The sequence below is a fragment of the Camelus bactrianus genome, chromosome 5, assembly GCF_048773025.1.
Source record: "Camelus bactrianus isolate YW-2024 breed Bactrian camel chromosome 5, ASM4877302v1, whole genome shotgun sequence".
Taxonomy (NCBI): Eukaryota; Metazoa; Chordata; class Mammalia; order Artiodactyla; family Camelidae; genus Camelus; species Camelus bactrianus.
In genome coordinates this window covers 12,903,492-12,912,845 of record NC_133543.1, presented here as the reverse complement: position 1 = coordinate 12,912,845, position 9,354 = coordinate 12,903,492, and positions in this window count along the sequence as shown.

Here is a 9,354-nt window from a genome sequence, read left to right as displayed (position 1 = left end):
GGATGGATGATTGAGATCTAGAACCTTCTGATGAGAGACAAGAGAAAATCCACCTCGTTAGTTCTTGTTTGTTTGTTTGTCTATTTTGAGCTCAAGTCAATTAAGAATTTGGTGCCCATTGTGGGGAGGGTACAGCTCAGTGGTAGAGTGCATGCCTAGCATGCGTGAGGTCCTGGGTTCAATTCTCCGTATTCCCAATAAAAATAATAATAAATAAACCTAATTACCTCCCCACTAAAAAATAAATAAAATAAATAAAACACAGAGCAAGATACATGGTAGATGCTCAGTAAATACTTTTTTAAAGGAAGAATTTGGCGCCCATTGGGAAGAATAGCTCTTTGAGATCTAGGATTGGTCCAACTTTGTGTTTACTTTTAGCCTGTGACTGGGGTTGTAGCACTAAAGCCAGATCTCTCTGTGTATCTGTGTGTCCATGTGTCTGTGAGTCTATTGTGGAGAAAGACGGTGAGTTCTTGGCGTGTGAGGGTGAAAGATGTTAATAGAATAGACTGATACGTCACTTAAGTTAAAGGAGCTCTGTTCTGATTTGTTTATAGAAAAAAAAAATAAGGACATATATAAATCTAATATTCCTTTATTCCACCGCATTTGGTTAAAAAAACTATCCTTCATAATGAAATTGCTAGTTTAGAAACATTTTATAAATCCAAATTCACATAAATAAGGTAAGTCAGATTAGCGTAAAAATTTTGTTTAAAAAAAAATACATCTTCCTTGATTTATCAGTGTTAAGTATAATGCAAGTGCACCTTTTATTTGGTTTGATTTCTCATGAAAACAATAGTTAATCTGAACTTCTTAAATAGCTTGCTGACTGAAACACTGAACAGTACTCTTATATATTACAATGATGAAAACTATAAATTGGTGGTACTCAAAATTGAGTCATGAATCAGACAAACTTACATATTTCATAGTGTATCAGATTAAGTAAAGTTCCAAGATCTTCAGAGAATGTAAAACCTTAAACTAACATTGAATGGAGCTAATTAATGGATAATAATAGGTAATTTCTAAGTAAGTCACAATACCAAAACATAATTACTAAGCACAATTTTAAATTTACACACTTTTGCTTCTTATTTCTATACACTACAGAAAGGCTCTGTATTTGGGTCATGTTAATGAACATATTCCTGTTTGCCACTTGAAGATGGAATGAGGGAGGCGTGTGTCTGTCGGTCCGTGTGCTCTGCCACTCGGTTAACAGGCTTGTGCGGGAAAGCTCTCAATTTTCCACCCACCTCCCCTGTGTTTTCTGTTAAGATGGAAGTTGCTTACTTTGGATAAAAGTTATCATCAGTATGGGTGGTTGATGCTACGCTCAAAGCAGGAGGAAGGTGTAGCTTAGTGGCAGAGTGTGTGCTTAGTATGCACGAGGTCTTCGGTTCCATCCCCCGTGCCTCCCTCAAAATAAATAAATAAATAAATAAATAAATAAATAAATAAATAAATAAATAAATAGTAAGCCTAGTTACCTCCCCTAAAAAAAATTTTTTTTAAGCAATAGTAACAAAGAAACACAACAGTCTACCTGCTTTTGTTTTGTGAGGGACTGAAGAGTGGTTTTGTTCTGAAAAAGTAAATTTTATTTGCCTGGGTTTAGAATACCTGAGTCGGAAAAGAAATCATGAAACATGCAAAAACTTTGGCAAGGCTCCCTCACTGTTGACGGATTGCTGCTTGGGTTGACTGACAAGTGCCTTTATTTCCAATATGAAACGTACTTCCTCACCCAGGAGTTACCGTAAACACCGCTGTGCTTTCTGTTGACTTGATGACGTCCTTGATTATGAAAAAGCAAAACACACACAAAACCTCACTCAGAAAAGAGATGCGGACCTTCAAAATCCTATCACCTCTTAGGTTTGCTTTACAATCTTTGATTATTCCGAAATAGGCGAGCAAAAATGGTTTCTCAGCCCCCAGAGTACTCTTTGTTTTTGTTTTAATGGCGGTACCGGGGATTGAACCCAGGACCTTTCTGCATGCTAAGCACACGCTCCACCACTGAGCTGTCCCCTCCCCGCTTCTCCGTGGTACTCTCTTAATCACGGGGTCGAGGTCTTCTCTGTCAGCTCTTTTGATTTCTCCTTCCCAAGATCAGATCCTAAATACAGAAACAGTAAAATAAAACTTTCAGATATCTTTAATGACAACATTCTTTGAAACATCTCAGAGGGGCCCTGGAAACTCACAAAGATTTGTTTTCACCTTGTGAAAAAAGAGAGCAAAATGCTAGAAGGAATTGTTTGTTTAATGGGCTCACTATCCTTCATCAGTGCTGCATATCACATCAGAGCTGACCCTCAGCCTTCCCTAGGTTAAGTTCTTATTGGTAACTGCCATCAGTATAAATATTCTAGGTGTGGCACGATTTACCAGCGGCCTGAAGGTTTGTCATTGCCCTTGCTGTTCATAATTTATTTTACCCTCAGGATAACACTGCTCTAAACTCTTAGGAAACAGATGCTTCCAAATATAGAGAATTTTGACTCTCCTCCATTTTTGCATTACAGGTTGCGGTCGTGAATTAACCCCCGTTTTTGTCATCTGCACAGAGTCTTGAGTTTATCCTGCTATTTGTCTGGAAGCTATATTAGCTGCTGGCCAGACCCTGTGTCTTCAGCAGAGAAGAGCAGCCCGAGGGCGTTATGAAAAGGCTGAGCTGGCTTCTCTGCCCTCTGATGCCTCAATGAGTCACGTCCTGGGGACAGACTGGTAAGCTGGCCTCCCATCAGACACACCGACGCACAGGTCAGGGTTTCTAGGACTCTATGTCTGTAGCTGATCCTTCTGAAAAGCAGACTATTGACGCAGGATCCAGGGACCGAGAATGAATGATTTAGCGGGGAGGGCGTAGCTCAGTGGTAGAGCACATGCTTAGCATGCGCAAGGTCCTGGGTTCCATCCCCAGTACCTCCTCTAAAAGAAATGCATAAATAACCTAATTACCCCCTGAAATAAATTAATTAAAAAAAAAAAAAAGAATGAATGACTTAGTATTGAATGCGGCCATTTTATGGTTACTTTTAGGAAGATTGTGGGGCTTTGCTTTGATCTTCTTTCATTTCTGGATCAGTGAGGAAGCCCTCTCTCTTCCTTCTTAACCCTACAGTTTAGTACACTTTGCTTTTATAAATTGAAAAGAAGCATTTTTTTTCCAGAAATGACTTAAGTCCCCGGGTACCCCGTTCCTCATGTTCATCCCTCCTCAGAGGTATTCATCTGAATTTGATATATTTTATTCCCATGCAATTTTTTTATTGAGTTATACTCCCATGTATTTTTAAACACTTTGCTTTATAGGAATATCCATTAGTGATATATGGCGTGGGGGTTTTTTGGGGCTTGTTTTGTTTTGTTTGGTTTGCAAGCTTTCAAGAATCTCCCTAAAATTGGAACTATCGCTCTCCTTCTGCAGTTTTCTTTTGGGGGCAGAGTGTGGTGGGCATCGTTTTTGAGATGAGGCCGAATCAGTCTCCATCATGCTTGCCTGTTCATTTCCCCCTGCGTAAGCCATCAGGTGACTACCCTTTATCCATTCTCTGCCAGTGGGCATGTAGAGTGTTGCCATTTTTTATCCATATGCAATGCACTACATATTTTGTGCAGGTCTGAGGTCCTACGTGTTGAGTGAAGCAGCCTCGAATGGAAAGCTGGCGTTGTTTTTAACGGCTGAACAGTTCACAGCTGGGCAGGAAAGGAAACCTTTCATCTGATTTTCACTGACCCTCCTCCCCCCACCCCCGGAAATCAGAGGCTCTTCCTTAGTTCCCTCAAGTTTTCACGGAAATGGAGTTATTGTCATCGTTTCCGTGAGAAGCTGTCCTCTTCTTTCCCGGGATATGACTGGACTGTGCACTTGGGATGTCAGACTTGAGGACAATTCCTATTTAATCAAGTCCGACCAGCCACCTCAGAGACAGTCAAGACCACGGAGCCCTCCAAGCAGAACGTGCCGTCCCAGCTCCCAGGTGGTGAGAAGGGTCCCTTCCTGCAGGCCAGGAGTGCCCGCCCATCCGAGAAGCTTTGAGAAGAAACTATCTGATCCAGTGGTAACAGTTCCTTGGGTTCTGTTTCCCAGCAAACAAGAGCAGCTTTTAAAATTCCAGGCTGAGGAGGGAGGGTATAGCTCAGTGGTAGAGCACATGCTTAGCATGCATGAGGTTCTGGGTTAAAAAAAAAAAAAATCCAGGCTGTGACTCATTATGAAAACTCCCCACAGAAACCCACCTGCACTGTTGGTGGGAAGGTAGTTTGGTGCAGCCACTACGGAAAACTGTATGGAGATTCCTTAAAAAACTAAACTGAATATATAACTGAATTACCATGCTTGTACACCAGAAACTAACACAATATTGTAAATAAAATATACTTCATTTTTTTTAAAAAAAAGAATAGAATTCCCCAAAGAAGCTGATTCCAGAGCCTTGGCGATGCCTCACTGGTACACCGCAAACTCAAGGAGGACTGTAAGCCAGTGAACCTTCTGACAGCACCCACGTAAATAATCAGGCCAAACCTAACGAGCCCCGGAATTCTGCGATCAAGAGTAATTTGGGGTGATCATCGTGGCCCCGGAGGAGAGAGAGGAAGACTAGTAAAGAAAAATTGCCACAGGCTTTATTGAGCTCCCCCCAAAAAATTACTGAGTGTTCCTTTGATGGAATTCTGGGTGTCACCTAGGGGGTGTCTGATTGTAAGAGGTGCCTGCCTGTGACCTGTGACCATCTAGGGCTGCAGCTCTGTGGACGCTGAGGTCGCTCATGCAAGGCTGGCAGATAGACATCCGACTCCCACGCACGGGTGCACACGAATCTGGTTTGGGAAACACTGAATCTCTGTGACCCTGGTTCCCAGTTAAACTGCCTGTCAGTGGCTCAGTGGTCCCTCACAGACTGACTAAATAAAACGTGTTGCTTTTTCCTTTGTGTGATGCGTATGCACATATGTATGTATGATTATACCTTTTTAAAAAATACCCTGTAGTGGGGAAGGGGAAGGTAGATCTCAGTGGCAGAGCGTGTGCTTAGCAGTCACGAGGTCCTGGGTTCAATCCCCAGCACCTCCATGAAATAAATAAATAAATGAACAAACAAACAAACAAACCTACTTAATTACCTCCCCTGCCAATAAATAAATAAATCTTTAAAAATATATTCTGTAGTCCTTCTTAGTTCAGGCAACAATGCTGTGAGTGTTGTCACTGCTATTTGACAGGAGACAATCTGAGGCTCAAGGTAACACCCCACCATGGAGGCCAGATGCATGGAGCCTGGAGTCGGGCTCTGAACGCCACCACCTTCCAGGGGCCTGAATGCAACCCAAAGTCTACCCTGTCATTGCCCCGGGCCCCTGCCCCTTCTGGAATCACCCTTTCCTTTGCTCCCAAGTACAACGGCCCTCTGTCCCTTCCTACTTATTCTGAACAGTTCAGACCCTGCCCTGTCTCCTAGGGCCTCTGCAGGGCCAAGGGCTGGGCAGGGAGCAGCCCTTTTCTCCATATCCTGCTCTCCGTGTCTCCTCTTACTTGGTTTCCTCAACCTCAAATTTGACACCCGGAAGATTTAGGATCAGAGGTGGGATTTTCAGCCCAGCCCGGAATTAAACACAAATTGAATATTAGTCTTCAATGTCTTACAGACTCACGCGTTCCCTGCCAGGGATGTTCTGGCAGCTGGGTCCTTCCGCCTGTCTTCCTGCCATCCTCTGGGTCCCACCCCTCCAGACTCCTCCCCACTCATTCTCCATCCTCCCCATCTGAGATCCTCACATCCTCCTTCCTCCTCCCCTATAGGCAGAGGGAAAGTCCCTTCTCCTGCAGAACAATTCGCCTCTGTGGCTCCTCCCATCCAGGCTGGGAGAAGGGAAGAGGAATCACCGTTAGAACCCAACATGATCTATTTTTTTTTTTTAATTGAAGAATAGTCAGTTACAATGTGTCGGTTTCTGGTGTACAGCATGATGTTTCAGTCATACATATACATACATATATTCGTTTTCATATTCTTTTTCATTATAGGTTACTACAAGATATTGAATATAGTTCCCTGTGCTCTACAGTAGAAATTTTTTTTCCTATTTTATATACAGTAGTTAGTATCTGCAAATCTCGAACTCCCAATTTATCCCTTCCCACCCCCTCTCCCCACTCCTCCTGTAACCATAAGTTTGTTTGCTATGTCTGTAAGTCTGTTTCTGTTTTGTAGATGAGTTCATTAGTGCCTTCTAAGTGAAGTGAGCCAGAAAGAGAAAGAAAAAGACCATATGATATCACTCATATGTGGAATCCAACATGATCTTTAAGGTATTTTTTTTTCCCAGCAAATGATCTTTTTTCTCATTTAGCAGAACTTTTTTGCCTCTTCCCAGAATGGATTAAACCATTCTAACTTAAGCTGTAGCCCAACTTTTCAAACAGAAATGGCTTTCTTCTTATTACACAAAAAATCGAATTCCCTAACAAGAGATGATAAACTTCAAGCACAGTTTGCTTCCAAGGTGGCGGGAAGATACTCTGAGAGAGGAAATCCTGGAATGTGCCAAGCAGCAGCAGTCTTTTGTTGGAAGGAGGAACAAATGTGAGAAGCCCAGTATTTTGAAAGATAAATGTTCACTTAGATGAACAGTTGGCTCAAAAAAGGATGGACACACATTTTAAAATGTAACCCTTGCCTTAGAATCTCACAGTCTCTCCAGAAATTCTTGTGAACAAAATAGAGAAAGATTGGCCGCAGGACAATAAGGGGGGAGGGGTCAGACTGGGAACACCAGCATCCGGAGGAGAGCATCCGCAGAGCGTGAGTCTATGCTGTGCACCTCGGGGCTCTGAGGGTGGCTGGTTGTGTGGCGTTCCGCAATTTTATCATCATCCACCCCCGACTTAACTGTGAGGAAGCTGGGTTCCAGGCTTCTAAGGGGACTGAGGGAGGTCCCCCCTTGGGAAGTGCTCCTGCCCCTCCGTTTGTCCACTGCCCTGGGCACCAGGAATCGCCCATGTTTGGACCCAGGCTGAGATGAACAGAAGTCATCGAGGGCTAACCCATCTTGGCCATGGTGACAAACGCTACCAGGGAAAGCATGGCCAAGAGAATCGCCAGCCTGCCCTCGAGTTTTGAAAACCACAGTCCAAAACAGGCAAACACGAAACAGGTTCCCTGGCTGGGGTGATGGGAGTGTGACTCATTTATGCCAATTTTAGTGAACAGTGCCCTGTGGCCTCTGCAACAGCAGTGGTGGCCCTGTGACAGGGACCAAGCAGAGCCTGGGGGCACCTGGACCCCAAGCTGGAGCCTGGAGCCAGGCGTGCAGGGTCACACAGGGTGGGTGGCATAGAGAGGGGGCCGGGAGCCAGATCCTGATGGGTCTGGACAAGTGATTTGGGTTGGAGACTCCTGGGGGTTTTAAACGTGAGAGCAGTTTGGTCAGAGATGAGTGTCTGAAAAATTGCCCTGGCATCTCTGGTCCATCCACTCCAGGTCTGGACCAGAGGGCGATGCCACAGAGGCAGCCGGATGGGCCGGGACACTCACTTCACATTCCTGCAGGAGGAGGCGACAGGCCCGAACTAGGAAGAGGCAGGGGCCGATTCAGACCTTTAAGAGGCCAGAGGAACTGGTGATAGACACAAGAGCACAGAGCAACCAGGATGGCTTCCAGGAACAGACACCCTCACAGATGGACAGCTTGCTTCATTCCAGGCTGAGAAGGGGGCAGGGAGCTTTCTCTTTTTTTTTTTTTTTTTTTCAGCTTAGGAAAATGAGCTTTTTTTTAACATTTTTTATTGATTTATAATCATTTTACAATGTTGTGTCAAATTCCAGTGTTCAGCATAATTTTTCAGTCATTCATGGACATATACACACTCATTGTCACATTTTTTTCTCTGTGAGTTATCATAACATTTTGTGTATATTTCCCTGTGCTATTCAGTGTAATCTTTTTTATCTATTCTACAATTTTGAAATCCCAGTCTATCCCTTCCCGCCCTCCACCCCCCTGGCAACCACAAGTCTGTATTCTCTGTCTGTGAGTCTATTTCTGTCCTGTATTTACGCTTTGTTTTTGTTTGTTTGTTTGTTTTTGTTTTTGTTTTTTAGATTCCACATATGAGTGATATCATATGGTATTTTTCTTTCTCTTTTTGGCTTACTTCACTTAGAATGACATTCTCCAGGAGCATCCATGTTGCTGCAAATGGCATTATGTTGTCGGTTTTTATGGCTGAGTAGTATTCCATTGTATAAATATACCACCTCTTCTTTATCCAGTCACCTGTTGATGGACATTTAGGCTGTTTCCGTGTTTTGGCTATTGTAAATAGTGCTGCTATGAACATTGGGGTGCAGGTGTCATCCTGAAGTAGACTTCCTTCTGGATACAAGCCCAGGAGTGGGATTCCTGGGTCATATGGTAAGTTTATTCTTAGTCTTTTGAGGAATCTCCACACTGTTTTCCATAGTGGCTGCACCATACTGCATTCCCACCAGCAGTGTAGGAGGGTTCCCCTTTCTCCACAGCCTCTCCAGCATTTGTCAACTGTGGATTTTTGAATGACGGCCATTCTGACTGGTGTGAGGTGATACCTTATTGTAGTTTTGATTTGCATTTCTCTGATAATTAGTGATATTGAGCATTTTTTCATGTGCTTTTTGATCATTTGTATGTCTTCCTTGGAGAATTGCTTGTTTAGGTCTTCTGCCCATTTTTGGATTGGGTTGTTTATTTTTTTCTTATTGAGTCGTATGAGCTGCTTATATATTCTGGAGATTAAGCCTTTGTCAGTTTCACTTGCAAAAATTTTTTCCCATTCTGTGGGTTTTCTTCTTGTTTTACTTCTGGTTTCCTTTGCTGTGCAGAAGCTTGTAAGTTTCATTAGGTCCCATTTGTTTATTCTTGCTTTTATTTCTTCTAGGAGAAAATTTTTGAAATGTATGTCAGATAATGTTTTGCCTATGTTTTCCTCTAGGAGGTTTATTGTATCTTGTCTTATGTTTAAGTCTTTAATCCATTTTGAGTTGATTTTTGTATATGGTGTAAGGGAGTGTTCTAGCTTCATTGTTTTACATGCTGCTGTCCAGTTTTCCCAACACCATTTGCTGAAGAGACTGTCTTTATTCCATTGTATATTCTTGCCTCCTTTGTCGAAGATGAGTTGACCAAAAGTTTGTGGGTTCATTTCTGGGCTCTCTATTCTGTTCCATTGGTCTATATGTCTGTTTTGGTACCAATACCATGCTGTCTTGATGACTGTAGCTCTATAGTATTGTCTGAAGTCTGGGAGAGTTATTCCTCCAGCCTCTTTCTTTCTCTTCAGTAATGCTTTGG